Raw genomic sequence first — 17,615 nt, 5'->3', positions numbered from 1 at the left:
CTTGTAGTTTTCAGAGTATAAGTCTTTCACTTCCTTGGTTAGGTTTATTCCTAGGTATTTTATTCTTTTTGATGCAATGGTGAATGGAATTGTTTTCCTGATTTCTCTTTCTATTGATTCGTTGTTAGTGTATAGGAAAGCTACAGATTTCTGTGTGTTGATTTTGTATCCTGCAACTTTGCTGTATTCCGATATCAGTTCTAGTAGTTTTGGAGTGGAGTCTTTAGGGTTTTTTATGTACAGTATCATATCATCTGCAAATAGTGACAGTTTAACTTCTTCTTTACCAATCTGGATTCCTTGTATTTCTTTGTTTTGTCTGATTGCCGTGGCTAGGACCTCCAGTACTATGTTAAATAACAGTGGGGAGAGTGGGCATCCCTGTCTGGTTCCCGATCTCAGATTAAAACTCAACCAGACCTGAGATTTCTCTGTAAATTATAATAAAAGTTTCCAGGTGCTTTTTGCCTGTCTAGATTTGGTTCACGGAGCACAATTTGAGTAGCAGGAATGAAGAAAAGGACACAAGCGAGTATTCATGATGTAGTAGGGGATGTAGAGCCTTCTGGAAGATCTGAGGGAGGTAAGTTCTGACTTCCTCGCACAGAGAAGTTCTCAAAAGAATTTCTTCATCCCCTGCAGTTCTTTGTTGACCAGAAGGGGAATGAGCCCCCTGATGTAGCCACATGGGTCCCCATCTTGGGATGGAGCATAAGGCATAAATGATAGGAGGGTCTAGGAAATGTAGACACCTAGAGAGGGATTAAATTTATTTAAGAATAATTTCTCCCATAGTATGAAGTGTATGAAGTATATTTTTACTACTTTATCATGTACTCTGCTGATACATGCAACTGTCCCAGTGGTGAAAGCCATTTTTCTTATCAAAGTTTTTATTGACTTTCAGTGTTCAGCTGAGCAATATCTGCACTTGGGCATTCATTCTGAATATTTCTGAATCTGAAATTCAACCCATCCCCACCATAATACAAAACAATAAAGCTGCTGTTGCTCTGTGTTCTGCATTTCGTTGGCTGGTGCAAGTAGCCTCACGTTTTGCCAAAACCAAAGGCACCCCAGGGACCCTGACCTGTGCCCTGTGTCTAACTCCTAAGGCTTCATCAGTAACTAAATTCAACTTGGGCTTAGGCAGGCCCTGCTGAGTGAGAAGGTTCGAGATGAAAATTCTAACATGAAAATGCTTTTCATCTTTCAGCTACTCTTTATTCATGGGATAAAGGTCAAACTACTTACTTCATACATGGATGTAGTTTCCAAACCATCTTCCACACTTTATCTCTTTCAAAGTTATGCGTTATGGTGTACATAATAATTTTTTTATATCAACCCATTGTTTTACTTTGAAATACTTATTTCAGCCTCATGATAGGCATTACAAACTTCAGTAATGGTTTATATGTACACTTTTCTTAAGTTATATACAAATAAACATGTATTTTAAAATACTGCCTGGATATCTCCTAAGATTATCTCTATATGTATGACAGATATTAGGAAGCATAAGAACATTAGATAGTTTAAAGCTATGTCATTCCTTCCTTCTAAAACTTCTCACTTTTTCTTCTTTATGTCCATCATACCCCATATTCTACTGAACTATTTGCAATTCTCTCTGATGCCAGATTATTTTATACCTGAATCTCCTGCTCAGGCTGCTCACTCCACCAGAGGCGTCTAGCTCACCAACGCTGACTTGTGTTTGACAACCCAGCGTCAAGATGAGATTTGACTTTTAACCTTGATTTGCCCACTTTTTTTTTTTTTTAACACTGGCCCTTTTGCATAGTCACCATGGTATTTGTGACACATTTTTAGGGGTTTATTTTGTCTATTCTTATTAGAGGCACAGCAGTGTATGGCAGTCAAGACCTGTGGATGTAGAGTCAGACTGTGCTTCAGTTCCCAGCCCTGACACTTGCTAGCTGTGTGAGGGAGGAGGGACTTTACTTCTCTGGCTCTGTTTCATCATCTGCAAAATGTGGGTCATAATTTATTTCATAGATTATGTGAGTAAATATTGTGATGAGTTTACCAAAGTACTAAGTTCACAATAATCTATCAGTGTATCTAAGAACAATAATAATAATCAATATTATGATTACTTTACTAATATAGCACTATAATCTACCTAGAGACTGTATTTTTACATATTTCTGATTGAATATCCAAAATCTGTCTAATTACCTAGAATTTAGTAGCTGCTTAGTTCATATTTGTTTACAGAACAAATTAATGGTCCTTTTCACCTAGCATTTAGATAGACTAAAGCAACAGTTGTTGGTATTTCTGTGTATTTTTGCATTTATGCTTATGTAAATGCCTAAACTTTTTTGATATGATACCTGGGCTTGTAACAAAAGTATGTATCCAAATATACTTCAAAGTTCCTCAAGATAATTGAGGAGATAGTTAATTTATTCAACTTCAAGTTTAATTAGTACTTAGTGATTGCCGAAGCTTCAATTTGAGATCAAGGCACTAATTTCCAAAGAGACAATAAAGACACACAGAGACACAGGCACATGCTCATAGATGATGGTTGATTATGCTTTTTCCAAATAGAGATAATATCAGATGACTTTGAATAAAGGCTCTAAGTTACTTTGACCAGTGAAACATCTCTACCTCAGTGATTCATATTGGTTAATTAAACATAATGGTGCACATATCTGTGTATCAATTTCAATCTGTGTTGAACAAATACTTCAACAGAGTGTTTTGTTTTTTCACTTAATAAAGTTATAGGAAAACAGTTTGATCAAATTCGGTTATATGCTTTTCTTTACTGTTTTATCGCTATATCATTTGCTGAATCACACTCAAATTGATGTACTATTTGTTGAAAGTTTTTACTCCACTGACTATTTGAGTTCAAATGGTCATAACATTCTAATAACCTGATGCTTGTTCTGCAACTGGCCCTGTCACTCTGAACTAGTGAAGGCAAATTATAAAACAATAAATAAATAAGCAACAATTACCCTTGGGTAACTTAAGTATTGCTTTTAATTACTTTAAAACAAGCTTTTTAGAGCAACAATATGAACTCTTTGTTTGGTAAACACACTGGAAAAGCAACTGCTCCATTTTGGCTTTTTATGAATTTGTAAGTTTACATTAGTGGGAGACCTTAGTCATACAAAGCCAGCTATAATACAGTTATGTCATTCTGGGGGTAGCTATATAATGATAGCAATAACACAATAGAAATAAATATAGTTCTTGAACTTGGTGATCTTGCTGAGACAACAGAAGGTGCAATAAGGAATTTTGATAAATGTATCCTGTAAATTCTGACACTGAATTCCACAGTTATTCAGTCTGTACAAGTACAACTACATTGACAAAGCAGATATGCAATGTACTTGCTTAAATGAAACTAGAAGAACTCTTACGGCATCACTCAGTTTAGATGATATGGATCAAGAACTGTATTCATTTTTGTGTTTACTAACCCATTGCACCAAATTTTCCAAATCTGATGATGAAGATAATGATGATATGTGCCCTATCCAGAGACAGATAGCCAAATAAGCAACTGCACAAAGAACGCTCCTTAACAGCATTTTTAAGGCTGACTAGTATTTCACTGCATATGTGCTACACACACACACACACACACACACACACACACACACAGACACACACATATATACACACACACCACATTTTCTTTAGCCACTCATTTGATGAACATTTCCAAATTAGTCAAAATCATAAATTCAAAGATTGGAATGGTAGTTATGAGTGACTGTAGGAGAGGAAAATGGGAGGTTATTAATGAACAGGCATTATGTCTCAGTTAAGTAGTATAAATAAACTCTAGAGACCCGCTGTACACCATTATAGCTAAAGTCAACATACTATATCGCATGCTTACACTTTGTTATGACAGATCTCCTTTTAAGAGTTCTTACCACAATAAAATAAATAAGGAGTTCAATGTTGCTTACTAGATTAATTTCCCTAGAGACAAGGATTTTGACTGCATGTCTATCTGATAGCTTTCCAGTTTACCCAAAGAATGTCCCTTGAAACTCTAGCCCAGTGATTTACTTCTCACTGGAAAATATATGATACACACACACACACACACACACACACACACACACACACACACACACACACATATGTGATTTGTTTGTTTGAAAAAGAATACAATCTTTTTTAACCCTTGGAGAGCTACTATCCACTAATAAGTTGGCAATTTTGTAAAGTTCTATACTTATATACTTTCATTTATTTATTCAATATGTATTAACAGGTGCTGATCAAGAACCAGCAGTGAATCACTGAATAAAACAGATGAAGTTTTCTCTCTTACAAAACTTTTCTTTTAGAGGGGGGACAAAATAAACAAATTAATATATTTTTAGGTGGTAATAAGTGTTATGTTAAAAGCAAGGTATTAAAAAAGGACAGCAAATGCTTGGGATACTATTTTTTTTAAGGATAATTAGGGAAGACTCCAAGGAAAGGAGACAATTGAGCAGAGGTCTGAAAGATATGAAGAAGCAAGCAAGGAATATATTGAGAAATAAGCATCTCAACCAAGGCAAGGAGTTATTCTGCAGATCCTGAGACAGGAATAACAGAATGCTTATGAAATAAGTCAGCCAGTCAGTCAAAGGTGGTGTGAATAAGAAGAAATTAAGTCAGAAGTTTAGCGGAGATCACATATGCCAAGGTAGCTAATTTGGCTTACATTGTGTGCATTTGCGCATGTAAGTGAAGTGATTTCATTTTCATCTTTAAAGGAAGATTCTTGCTGATGAGTGAAGAATAGATGTGAACAGAACAAAAGTGGAAACAGAAATAAATGAAAAAGTTTTTGCAGTAATCCAGTGAGAAATAATGATAGTAATCTAACTGGGCTATGGTGAATGATATGGTGGGGTGCTGTATAAAATTTGCAGATATAGCCAATAAAAGTAATTGATTGGATATGAAGTATGCAAGAAATATTCCTTGACCTGAAAAGCTAGAACAAAATGAATTGACTATTGCCAAAATGAGGAAGACAATAAAAAGTGAAAAAGTTATTTCTTTTGTAGGGCATCAAATGTTCTTTTTGGAAAATATAGAATTGAAGCAGCCATATACCTATACATATATATATATATATATATATAGCAAAGTTATCGGATACAGAAATCTCTAAGAATAGACTATGTAAAGCTAGAGAATAACTTAGATCTCCTGAAGAATGAGAGTAGATGCTGAAAAGAAGACCAATGTTTCAATTCATGGAGATGGGGAGGAACTTATAAAGGATTTAAGGTTTAAGAGCTACAGATAAAAAATTTGAAGTAAAAGAGGATGATGTTCTGGAATTCAAGGGAATAAAATATTTCAAGAAAAATCTAACCATCTGTGTCAACTGATTTCAACACGAATTGAATATGGAAGAGAATTTTAAAAAATATGTGGCAAGAGCCGTTTTGGTGGACTTGAAGGTTTAAAAATCTGACTACAGAGGGCTGAATAGTTGATAGGAAGAGAAGAACTGGAGAGTGTGAATAAAAACAACTTCCTTGCAGAGCAAGGAGATGAAAGTTGCTGACAACAGACTGGGTTCCTGAGGGCAGAGCGGAATATTGCCTTGGAAGAAAGCAGGTTTAAGTATCCTAAATTTAACCCTTGTTTCTACACTGAATAAATGCATTTTCTTATACGATGGCTTGTACTGTTAAAGATTTCTGGTTTTATTACCTCGATTATATCCCATATATCACACATACAGTACAAATTTCTAACTGCTAAGTTTATGTGATAATGACACTAATTAGCAGCTTGTTCTACCCTAGCAGTTTTCAGAAATCATTTTTATCTCCACTCACTAGTAACTCAGGAAAAAAAGTCAGTTATTTATTTAATTATTTTTAATAATAGTGAGGGTACTTATTTCCATGGAATATAAACCGTTCAATAATCCTTGAGACTGTTTGTTAAGTAGATAGCCCTAAATAAATACACCAACCCCAAACTGCCAGCTTACGCCCTGCTCAATACCATCTCCTTTTTCTAAAGGTCTCCCTTTATTTTCTTACTCTCAGTGAAACCTGGCTGGCTCCTCTTAACACTGATTCCCCTAAAGACCTCTCTTGAGCAGTTTGTTTTTTCCTACCACTCTATGTGAGGTCTTCAGATGCTAACAATGTGCTCCTTTCTCTACTAATGCTGGTGAAACCCTCCCTTCTACCTCCTTGAAAAACTGAAGCTTATGAAACATGCAATCAGACCTTTCCACTTGTTGTTCTTTGTTGCTGTTATTACTCACATCCAGACCACTGTTTCTCATTTTCTCAGCACTTGACTCTTGGTCTTTATCCTTCTACTCTGATTTCAGGCTGTTTCAGAATCCGGGTAAATGATATGCATGGCACTCTGATCTCTTAATTCTTTGTCTCTTTAGCTTGAACAATTTTTGTTTGTTTGTTTTCTCTGTTTTGTTTTGTTTTAATTCCACCTGAGCCACTACTGGACCTCGTCATCACAAAAAAAAAAACCACCCATCTTCAAGCATCTCACTCTCTATATTTCATGTTTACTCTCAGCTCATTTATTGTATTTTTCCTTCACTTAAAGTTCTCTGACTTAACCAACATTTACATTTTGTTTTCTTACTCATACTAATTATGTCTGAGGCCTACTCATGTTATCAGTTTCCTCCTATTTCATGTAAATTCATGTTTCAGCCCTTTCGTGTTCCCTTAACCCATCTGTCTTCCAAGTCACTCACCTTACAAAATTTCAGTTCTGGTTTTACTCATGTATGCCTTTATCATTTTCCTGAAATGATACAGTTGAGTTTTGCAAAAGAGAAGTTAGTTACCCAACAGTGATGATTGCACTCATGTCAAATTCATGGTTACAAATCTCAAACATGAACTCAGTAGTGCCACCCAGTACTTCCACCCCTCCCTACCAAAACCGATCCTTCCCTCGCCAAGGAAACATCCACATAGAATTTCCTCGGAGTCAGTCCTCCGCTTCCTTCCACTCACTCTCATATGGTGACCCCAACAAAGAAACTGCAGAAAATTCAAGGCACTACTAGAAGTATCTCATTAACCCACTATCAGTTTCATTAACTAGCTAAATTTGTGCCTACTAAATTCAGATCTTCTATTAATATTAAAGTGGAAGATACATCCCAACCTGCCCCATCAATAATACCCATCCTTCATTCCTCCTGTTCTTGCCTTTTTAATGAGCTTCTCTAGCAATATATTTTTTTTCTACACATCATTTTCTTCCTCTTTAAAGAATGTACAATGGAACTGTAAACTTTAATATCATCCATTGGAGGAAGACAATATGATAAAAATAAAAAAGAAAGTCCTTCAATTCCCAGAAAATGCTCCATTTTCTGGACTGCATTACAGAGAAACTCCTCAATACTAAGTAACCAAATATAAATATTCTAGAGTTCCCCAAAGTCTGTAAATGCAAGAAATATAGTATAGCATTTATACTCTTGTCAGACAAGCAACTGGGTTTTTAGTTTTTGACTGGAGGTCGCATGGTTGAAGAGGCATCTGGAGGTTAAAACATACTGAGTCATTACTGGAAAATATAAATAACCTCTAGACGTAAGTTTATCCCATGCTTTGCATGTTTTTAGGCTCCCTTTAGTAATCTCAACTCATTCGTTTCCATTTGTTCATCCCCAATTTTTTTTTGTATCATTAATCTACAATTACATGAGGAACATTATGTTTACTAGGCTCCCCCCTTCACCAAGTCCCCCCAACATACCCCATTAGTCACTGTCCATCAGTGTAGTAAGATGCTGTAAAATCACTATTTGTCTTCTCTGTGTTGCACAGTCCTCCCCGTGCTCCCCCACATTATACATGGTAATCGTAAGGCCCCCTTTCTTCTTCCCCCCTTCTCCCTCCCTTCCTAGCCATCCTCCCCAGTCTCTTTCCTTTTGCTAACTGTTAGTCCATTCTTGGGTTCTGTGAGTCTGCTGTTTTGTTCCTTCAGTTTTTCTTTGTTCTTATACTCCATATATGAGTGAATTCATTTTATACTTGTCTTTCTCCACCTGGCTTATTTCACTGAGCATAATACCCTCTAGCTCCATCCATGTTGTTGCAAATGGTAGGATTTGTTTTCTTCTTATGGCTGAATAATATTCCATTGTGTATATGTACTATATCTTCTTTATCCATTCATCTACTGATAGACACTTAGGTTGCTTCCATTTCTTGGTTATTGTAAATAGTGCTACGATAACATAGTGGTGCATCTGTCTTTTTCAAACTGGGCTGCTGCATTCTTAGGGTAAATTCCTACAAGTGGGATTCCTGGGTCAAATGGTATTTCTATATTGAGCATTTTGAGGAACCTCCATACTGCTTTCCACAATGGTTGAACTAATTTACATTCCCACCAGCAGTGTAGGAGAGTTTCCCTTTCTCTGCATCCTCGCCAGCCTTTGTTGTTCTTAGTCTTTTTGATGCTGGCCATCCTTAATGGTGTGAGGTGATATCTCATTGTGGTTTTAATTTGCATTTCTCTGATGATTAGCGATGTGGAGCATCTTTTCATGTCTCTGTTGGCCATCTGAATTTCTTCTTTTCATCAGATTAACTATGACCATCACCGTAACCATCATCAGACCTCACCAGGACTACCTTAAACTCTACCTGGTCTTGTGATTTTTGTCCTTATTTCACTACCATGCCTCCAACATTGAGTCAGTGTGATCACTCTCAGGTTCAAATTACCTGACAACTTCTCAAGATACTAACAACAAAATTGAAAATTTAAATCAAGTCCTCATGAGGGCTGCAACATCCATTCTATATTTACTTGCTCTCTCTTTTCATTCTTTACTTCCTATACTACATTTTTTAATGGTGAATTTTTGTTACTTATTGAAATATCATTTATATATAGTATTATATTAGTTTCAAGTATACAATATAGTGATTTGACAGTTATATACATTATTAAATGCTCATTCCAACTAGTATAATTACTTTAAACATAGAAAGATATTACATTAGTATTGACTATATTCTGTATGGTATACTTTCATTCCTGTGACTAATTCATATTAAAATTAGAATTTTGTGCCTTTTTCTCCTCTTCACCTATTTTACCCACCTACCTCAACCTCTCCCCCATGGTAACCACCAGTGTCTTCTCAGTATCTATGTGTCTATTTCTGTTCATTTGTTTTGTTTTATGCATTTTTTTTGTCAGCCTCAAATATTCCAAATTAATTCTTTTTAGTTTTCACTCTTGTCAGTCCACAGCTTCAAATATTGTTTCCCTGATCTTATGAATACTCCTATCTTACCCTTTCAGTTTCTTCCCAGGTGTCATTTCCTCAGAAAGGCCTTCCCTAAGATGCAGGGGTATCCTCCACAGTTTTTGGAGCTTTCTGGGTAGCGTCCTCTCCTCTAGAACTCTGCCCCATGAGGGCTAATGGCCTCACCCTCCCCTGTCTCGGGTGTCTGCCCCATCCAGTGAGAGCACCAGGCACCAGCTGGGTTTCCCTCCTTGCTCAGCACCTGGAAACCTCCTCTAAGCCATGAGCACGGGCAGTTCAAGGTCTCACCTTGCCTGATCACCACTACCTGTCTCTCAGAGAGCAGTCCTACCCTGCCTGTTGCCAGCATCTGTAATCTTTTATTTTATAAATTGTCTAGTTTTCTATTTGTTTAAATTTGTAGGGTAAATTTGGTTCCCATACTCCATCATACCTAGAGACAGAGACCTCCTAATGGCTTTAAATACATGTGCCTTTAAGGACTTGATATGTCATTCTGTTTTCTGCTAGAAAAAGAAATACATTATAAGGGAAGGAACTTAGAAGGCATGGGATTTGAATATTTTGAGGAGTACTAGTTTTTTATATTATTGTTATGGTACACTATTATATTACTATGATATTATGTTACTATATTAAACTTTCCTGCTCATCTAGCCTAGTGAATGACTAAAAGATAAAACAAGACTTTAACACCCAATTAATATAGAATAAACAACACCTAATTATACAATTTATTAACTTTCCTCTTAGACAGATGGAAGGACTTGGCCTAGTCAAACAATCTCTGTTTTTTATATTTCTTACACTTTTCCTGTTGACATGGGAAATTATCGAGTGTTATTATCTTAAAATCTTATCCTGGAGGTGAAAGCAAAATATCTGTTTTCTTTTTAATGCAGAAATCTATCTGTAAATAACACAATAATTTTTTATAGTGTAAGAGATTTAATTTTCCAAGTTTGTATGTGTGTGTGCTTATCTGTGTGTATAAAGTGTTTCATATAGTTATTTTACATTCATTCAAAGATGTTAAAAATAATCTTATTTTTAATCTAATATATCAATTTTAATTATAATCTTTCTTTTTCATGGAATTTGATGAAAACTGACTCTTCCAACTTAATTTGAATTGCCATTTTCTCATAGGTTTTATCTTCAAAATACAATTATAGTAAGGTTGCAAATGTGGCTTTCCATATTTGTTAAACTAAATATATCATATATATTAATTTATATGTATATTATATACATATCTTCATTAAAAATACATACATATTGAAGGGGTATATTCTTTTCCTACATATATATGTATAACAATAATTTTTTGTATATAATTTTTTATATACATATATATTTTTATGTATGTAATTATATATATGTATATAATTTTTTATATACATATATATTTTATATATATATGATTTTACATATATACATATATATACATATATGTGTATATATATATATATATATATATATAACAATATTATACACAGTAGTAATAGTAGTATAACTTTAATTGGGTTCCCGAACCTGATTGCAATGTGTTTAAGTATGTGGGAGGAGGGTCCTCCCATACATAACATCAAGCAATTTTGAACACCAGCAGTGTGTCTGAGAACTCAACTCAAATCTGATTCTTTCTGCACAGAGACAGCACCAGATTCCCCAGGTTAAGGGCTTCATCCTACAAGACTGCCCTCCACCCCCCATTCCCGGCACCAGTTGCATGCCCCAGGCAAGTTAGCCTGTACTTCTGACTTACCAGCTAGCAACTGGAGGTTCCCATGACCTCCTCCTTTGGGTTCAATTAATTTGCTAGAGCATCACAGAACTCAGGAAAACACATTTACCAGTTTAATAAAGGTTACTATAAAGGATACAAGTAAACAGCTAGATAAAGAGATACACAGGGCAAGGTCCCAAATAAGGGAGCTTCTATCCTTGTGGAGCTTGGGGCCTGGCTCCCTGGCACATGGAGGCATTCTGGTTCTCCAAGCATGGAAGCGCTTCCTAACTGAGAAGCAGGATCCAACCAAGCAGACAGCGATAAGCTCTTCTCTGGGGTTTATGTGAGCCTTCATTGCATAGTCAGAATTGACCAAATTATTGGCCATTGGTTGATTCAACCTCCAACCCTCACCCTTGGGTGGAGGTCCAAAAATCTCTCATTAACATGACAAAACACATGTTTCACCTTTAAGACTATAGTGTTTTCCGGAACTGTGGATGAAGACCAAATATACCTGGGAAATATATATTTTGTCATATGAATGACCAAATATCTATTTCTTATGACTCATTATATTGTACATATCTTCATAAAAGTGAATTTCCATATCTATAGACTAGTCCATATACAGAGGGAAAGCCTGCAAGCAGAGTTTCTTCCTATTTTAAATATTTGTGTACATTTTGATAACATGATTAATATGCTACTTATAAAAATATAATTGATGTTTCTACTTTTTTGAACTTTGTAAGAAAGCCATATTGATTTTCACCATCTTAAGAGTGATGACTTAAATCAACTAGAGACTAAACCAATTTATTTATATCTTCTCTTATTATGCATGATTGTAATGCATAATTATCCCAGTTACCCTATGCTAGAAAATAGATTATCCTATGGTGATAGTTTGAATAGAAAAGTGTGTCATTGTCCAAGGGTGGACTAAGATAACTGTAATATGGCATATAGGAATATGGCGGTGGTGTGTTAAACTGAATGGCTTCTTCTGGTGAAGCATAAAGAAGGGTCTCTACTGAAATAAATCAAGAAAAGGCGTTGCTGATGACAACAGTGAAAATCGTGAGATCATTTCCAGTGTTCAGAAAGGAAGGCTGCCCTCCAAGTTAAGTATAACAGTGATCTTCAAAAGATTCTGTTCTCCTAGGTTCCCTACCCCACACTGATAACGCAGAATAGGTAAGTAAGCCCAGGTATGCCGGCACTAGTGTTAGATGCCTTAGTGACTGTAGCGATAATAGTAAGGTCGTTTAATGTTTGTACAATTAAAGGAGAAATACAGATAAGCAAGATGATCCACTGATGCCTGGATAGGAAGGAGCATGCACAGTTCAGGAAATGAGGTTCCTTGAATACACTAAGTAGTGGTAAAAAAACTTGACTTGCCATAACTACCAACACTTCCATCTTTAGAGATTCTGAAGACAATTTGGGTATCATCATTATTAGGAGGAAATCCCTCTTGCTAATGACAACTATAAATTAACATTTTAAAGTTATAGCTACACCGAACAATTTTTTTGATATTATAAATCACTTTTCGATTTTTAAAAAATGATCAAATGTACATCTGTATGACAACTGTAGCAATTTAAAAATTATTTATAAACCACTTTTTAAACAAGTGCTTCAGTTTTTTTGACTTTTTAAAACACACATTTAATTTTTTGTTAAAATTAAAAATGAAATTATATAAAATCCTGACTTAATGCAATATGAAGCAATGAACAAATCTTTAAAGGTGGCATCAAGGAAAAAAATAACTCATTGTGATCACCAATAGATGTCTTTAAGAAATAACAATCAATTCATCAATTCATCAATAAGCCCCAAGCTGCAAAATAATACAGGTCATTCTGATTATCTTGTTTACCAGGCGATAGTAAGCACTTGAGGTGGCACTCATTCAGCCTATCCTGCTCAGCCTAGTTTCAGCTAATACATGCCTGCTTTTCTCCCATTGCTATCTTGTGGTTAAGGGATTCCTGGGTGTTTTCATCAGCATGTTGTAGGGGAGGGCTCTGTGTAAAGGGATTCTGGGTTTCATCTCCTTCATTTTCCATATTGTTTTCATAGTTCTTCTCTCTAGACTAGCTTTAAGGATAGGGAAAGTGGTGGCATCTAACTCCAATGCATGCTCTGTCTTCCCAGTCTTCCTTGTTTGTGGGATCTGGAATGCCATTATCCTCCATCCCTTTTCTATTAATAGTCTTGGAATGAAGGGCATCCCAAGGTAGGAAGATAGGAAACCACTACCTTCTGAGACTGAGGGCTTCTGGCTGCTGGGTCTTGATCTTGTTGCTTATGTTTGCTGTAACAGGGCCAATTTGGCCAGCTGGTTCTGCTCAGGGTCCTAGAATATTCTATGCACTGCTGCTAAAGATGGAAGACAGAATTACATTTTTACAGGAAACAAATTTGCATTAACTTTCAAAGCTCCAGGACATAAAATTAAAAAGTCTAGGACAGGGAGCTAAAAGGGAATTAACAAAGGACTTTATGTCTATGTAGTGCATAGTGTTTCAACCATCTGTTCTTTCTGCTTTCTCCCATCTCCAGAGGTGTGCTTCTGGAAAGCCCTATGTGTATATATACCCTGCCTGGCACTGTACTTTGGGAAGCCACAGTTGATTGGAACAGCAGCATGAGCTGGGAGCCAACCCAGTCCCTTTATGACATCATTTATTCTGTAAGACTATAACTGCAGCATGTGATTTTGAGAGTTGGGGAGGATTTTCTTTCTGTCATGTGGCCATAGCAGAGAAATTCCTTCTGCCAAGAAGAGAGGATGAAGCTACATCCTACAGATCAGAAGAGTTAAAGGAAAGAGGGGGCATCTAGAAGTTCATTAATAATCTTGGTTATCTATTTTCTCTATCATCCAACTTTTCCCTAAGTTTTAACCTGTGATGGCTTCAAGACTGTTAACATTTCCCCTAAAATTCCCTCAAAAAGTCTTTCATAGTATATTTTTCCATAATTATCCATGCCCTAAAATCAATGCTTGTGCATGAGTAGATTTCTAATTCACATTTCTAGCTCTTCCTATGTCTCAAATGTTTTTGTCTCTGTGTGCTTGATTAGAGAACTCTACAGCCTTAAATTATCCTTTGCTTCTTAAATTAACTCAGGGTGATTCTCTTGCCTGCGTTTAGATGTTACAACAAATACAGTCTATATTTGCATAGTTAGATATGTATGTGTGTATTTGTGTATGTATACATACAGATTTACAACCTATTAATGAGTTTTGACTCATCACCATCACATGTCTAGATATATATTTGGTGATATACTGAAACCTATGTTGTTTAAAATGCATTTGGCTGTATTAATGGCAATGATTGAGTATCATTATTTAATTTTTCAATTTGTGTGGAACTTAGAGATGGTAGTATTACAAACACAGATGTAAAAACATATGTTTTGAATAATATTGTCACCTTTTAGCATCATGAAAGTTTATTTTCTAGTTACTACTATGGAAGATTTTCAATTCATTATTTTAACTCATACCATAAACATACATTAAGGAAGTGGCATGAACAAATATTTCATTTTCAATGTGGGTTCTAAAAAATGTATCCTTAATTTCCAAGGTTAGAAACCTAAGATGTATTTAGGATTCAGATGAATCACAGTAATTCTGAACATGTTCTGTATGGCTTGAGGAAAATAATTTCTATTGTGGTTCACAATTCGTGTTTCTATATTGTCTCTGTATGGCTGGTGATGATTCTCCTGGCAGATGGTGCAGGAGGAATGTCTGTACTGCTGAGGAAACCATTTCTCAGGGAAATCACAGAGCTGCCGTGTCCATAAAGCTCCTATTTCTGGACGCATCACTTCAGGTATTCTCTACCTGCATTCTACAGTAAGTGATGGAACCAGGCAGAGATTACAAGTACATGGGATGTGCAGATACGACCTTGGGATGACAGCAGAAATGAGCACCTGCCATTGCTGCGCTTGTCACCGGGCTTCCATTATTTTTACATATTGTACCATCCTTTTCAGGTCTTGGGATCACTTTATTATCTTCTTTTTCAAAAACACATTTGGGAAGTCTTTCTGAATTTTATATCCTTGGTACTTTTTTAAAACAAATTTAGGGTTACCTGGCACTTAAAGACTTTGTAAAGCCCCTTGGAAATCCATTAGGAAAACCGGGAATTTTTTGTCTGGGGCTTTTTTGACTAACCTCTGTTTCTTTTTTCCATGGATATCAGTTGTTGAAATCTTCTAACTTTACTCAGGGCAATTCTCCTCTATGGTTATGCTGAAAAATGCCATTTGTTACTTCTAATGTGCTACTTTTATACATTTTATTTTCTTCTAAAATTACTAATTGGATTGGGTTTTCAAATTCCTTTGCATGTAGATGACTTTTTAAAAATTCCCTTTTTGTTTCTTATTTTGGTACTGTGTTTTCTCCTTTTTAAAACTTAGGTTATTTAATGGTTTGTAATTTTTTTTTTCTGATTTATCAAATCACTGTTTTTCTATTTTTTGTTTTCTAAGTCAATAAATTTTGAGTTTTCTCTCTAAAAATTTCTTCTATTTCATTTATTGTAGATTATTTTATCTTTTTGGATGTAAGCGTCTATGTCATTTGTTGTTTTCTTTAATATTGTACATTTTTCTCTGCTTTAGTTATATCTTATAGAGTTTAATACATCAAGATAATCTGAATTTATAAAAACTTTTCAATTTATTTTTCACTTTTGATTCAGCAGATTTAAATATAATTTTGTAGTTCAGTTTTTGTGTCATGGTAGAAGAGCTTTTTGGTTTTTTGATGTTGTTATTAATTTTTAACTTATTACACTGTGACTAAATTAATATTATTGTATAATTAGTTTTTTGTGTTTTTTTTTAGTTTATGTTTTAATGTGTGATTAGTTTTGTCTCCTTGATTTGCCAGATTAATGAAGGCATGTTAAAGTTGTTATGTATTTTTGTCTATTTCCTCTTCTGTTTCTTATAAATTCTGGGGTTGGGAAGAGTCTGGTTCATTACAGGAATTTCAAGAAGAAAGGCGTGAATAAAGCCTTCAGAATGAGAGGCGTGTTCAAGCAATAGTCAGAAACCAGGCCACGAGGAGCTTCTCAGAGCACGGTCAGGAATTTCGGATTTTGCTTTCAGGCCAATGAGAAGTCATTATGGTATTTCCAGAGGTCAGTAATGGGACCTTGTAAGTTGTGTGACTTGCGTGACTTTTGCTGGTTCGTGGATGATGCACTGGGGGAGGAAGAGAAGGAAGAGTAGGGGGCCCAGTTAGCAGGCTGTGACGTGGATGAAGGCACAAGCTGATGGCAGCCTGTACTGATGTTGTGGCACTAGAACTGCAGAGAAGAATAAGGATTCAAAGTGATTGAAGAGATAGAAGTTTTTATACTCAGATTTCTTTGAATGCAGTTTACAGGAAGGTGATATTCATACAGACTTTAGGGTCACTCTCAGGAGAGACGATACTGTTTCTGTGCCCATTTTGGGAGTGACTATATGACCTAGTTTAACCAGGACAGTACTGGATGAGACCTTTCTTGGTATGGTTATCAGTTTTCAAAAGTGGCCCTGTGTGAGGGCCACATTATATGGTCACACTCTTCACATGGAAAGCCAGACTTCCGTGTAAGGGACGAGGAGCTGAAGTTTGTTGCTAAGGTTGGCTATGGATGTCATGTCCGGTTTTGAAAAATAATCACTTTCAGTTTACTTCTGATGGTTTAAAATATACATTAAAAACTGCTCAGTGGAAAGAGCTTATACAGCTAATCCGAGGAATATTTATTACAAATTTAAAACCTATTTTTTGAAAAGAAAAAAATGTGCTAAAGCAAATGGTAGGTAAGTTTTCTGAAATTAAACCATGAATACATAGATAATTTTTACAATAAAATTAATACCTATATAGTTTGTTTTCTTTAGATATTCATTTTAGATTTTCCTTTTCTTGGGGAGGAGGGGTTCTTTTGCTTTACTTAGGGCAGTAATAGTAATGACAGCTAATATTTCTGTAGTGTTTTCAGATGGCAGACACTTTTCTAAATGATGCACATATATTAAATTCATTTAATCCTTAAAAACCCTTAAGGCAATACAATTTTAAGTAAGTGTCTATCTTTTTAATAAATGAAATTTTAGTATTAATGAACAGATATAATATGTAGTGCATTTAAGTGGTATAAATTAGTAAACCTGGAGTTATAAAAATTAGTCTTTTGCATATATATTCTACTTTGAAAATATTTTTTATCTCTTATGTTTTAAGCCATTAATTTGTTTTTATTTTTAATCTATGACTCAACCCAATATGAAATACATATGCATGATAAAATATATGATTCCAATTTTAGTTACATCTATTGGTGTTTGTACACTAACTTGCAGTGTATGGACAGAGTTGACTGGGTTGTACTTGTTCACACCACACTGATAATCACTGGGGCTTGAGTAACTTTTATTTATTTATTTATTACATTTTATCTCCATTTTGTTCTCTCATTCTCTTACCTTCATGAGAAAACATGCATATTTTTATTTATATGT

Source organism: Manis javanica, chromosome 5 (genome assembly GCF_040802235.1).
Source record: "Manis javanica isolate MJ-LG chromosome 5, MJ_LKY, whole genome shotgun sequence".
In the NCBI taxonomy this organism is placed as follows: domain Eukaryota; kingdom Metazoa; phylum Chordata; class Mammalia; order Pholidota; family Manidae; genus Manis; species Manis javanica.
Note: the sequence above shows the minus strand (reverse complement) of the source record.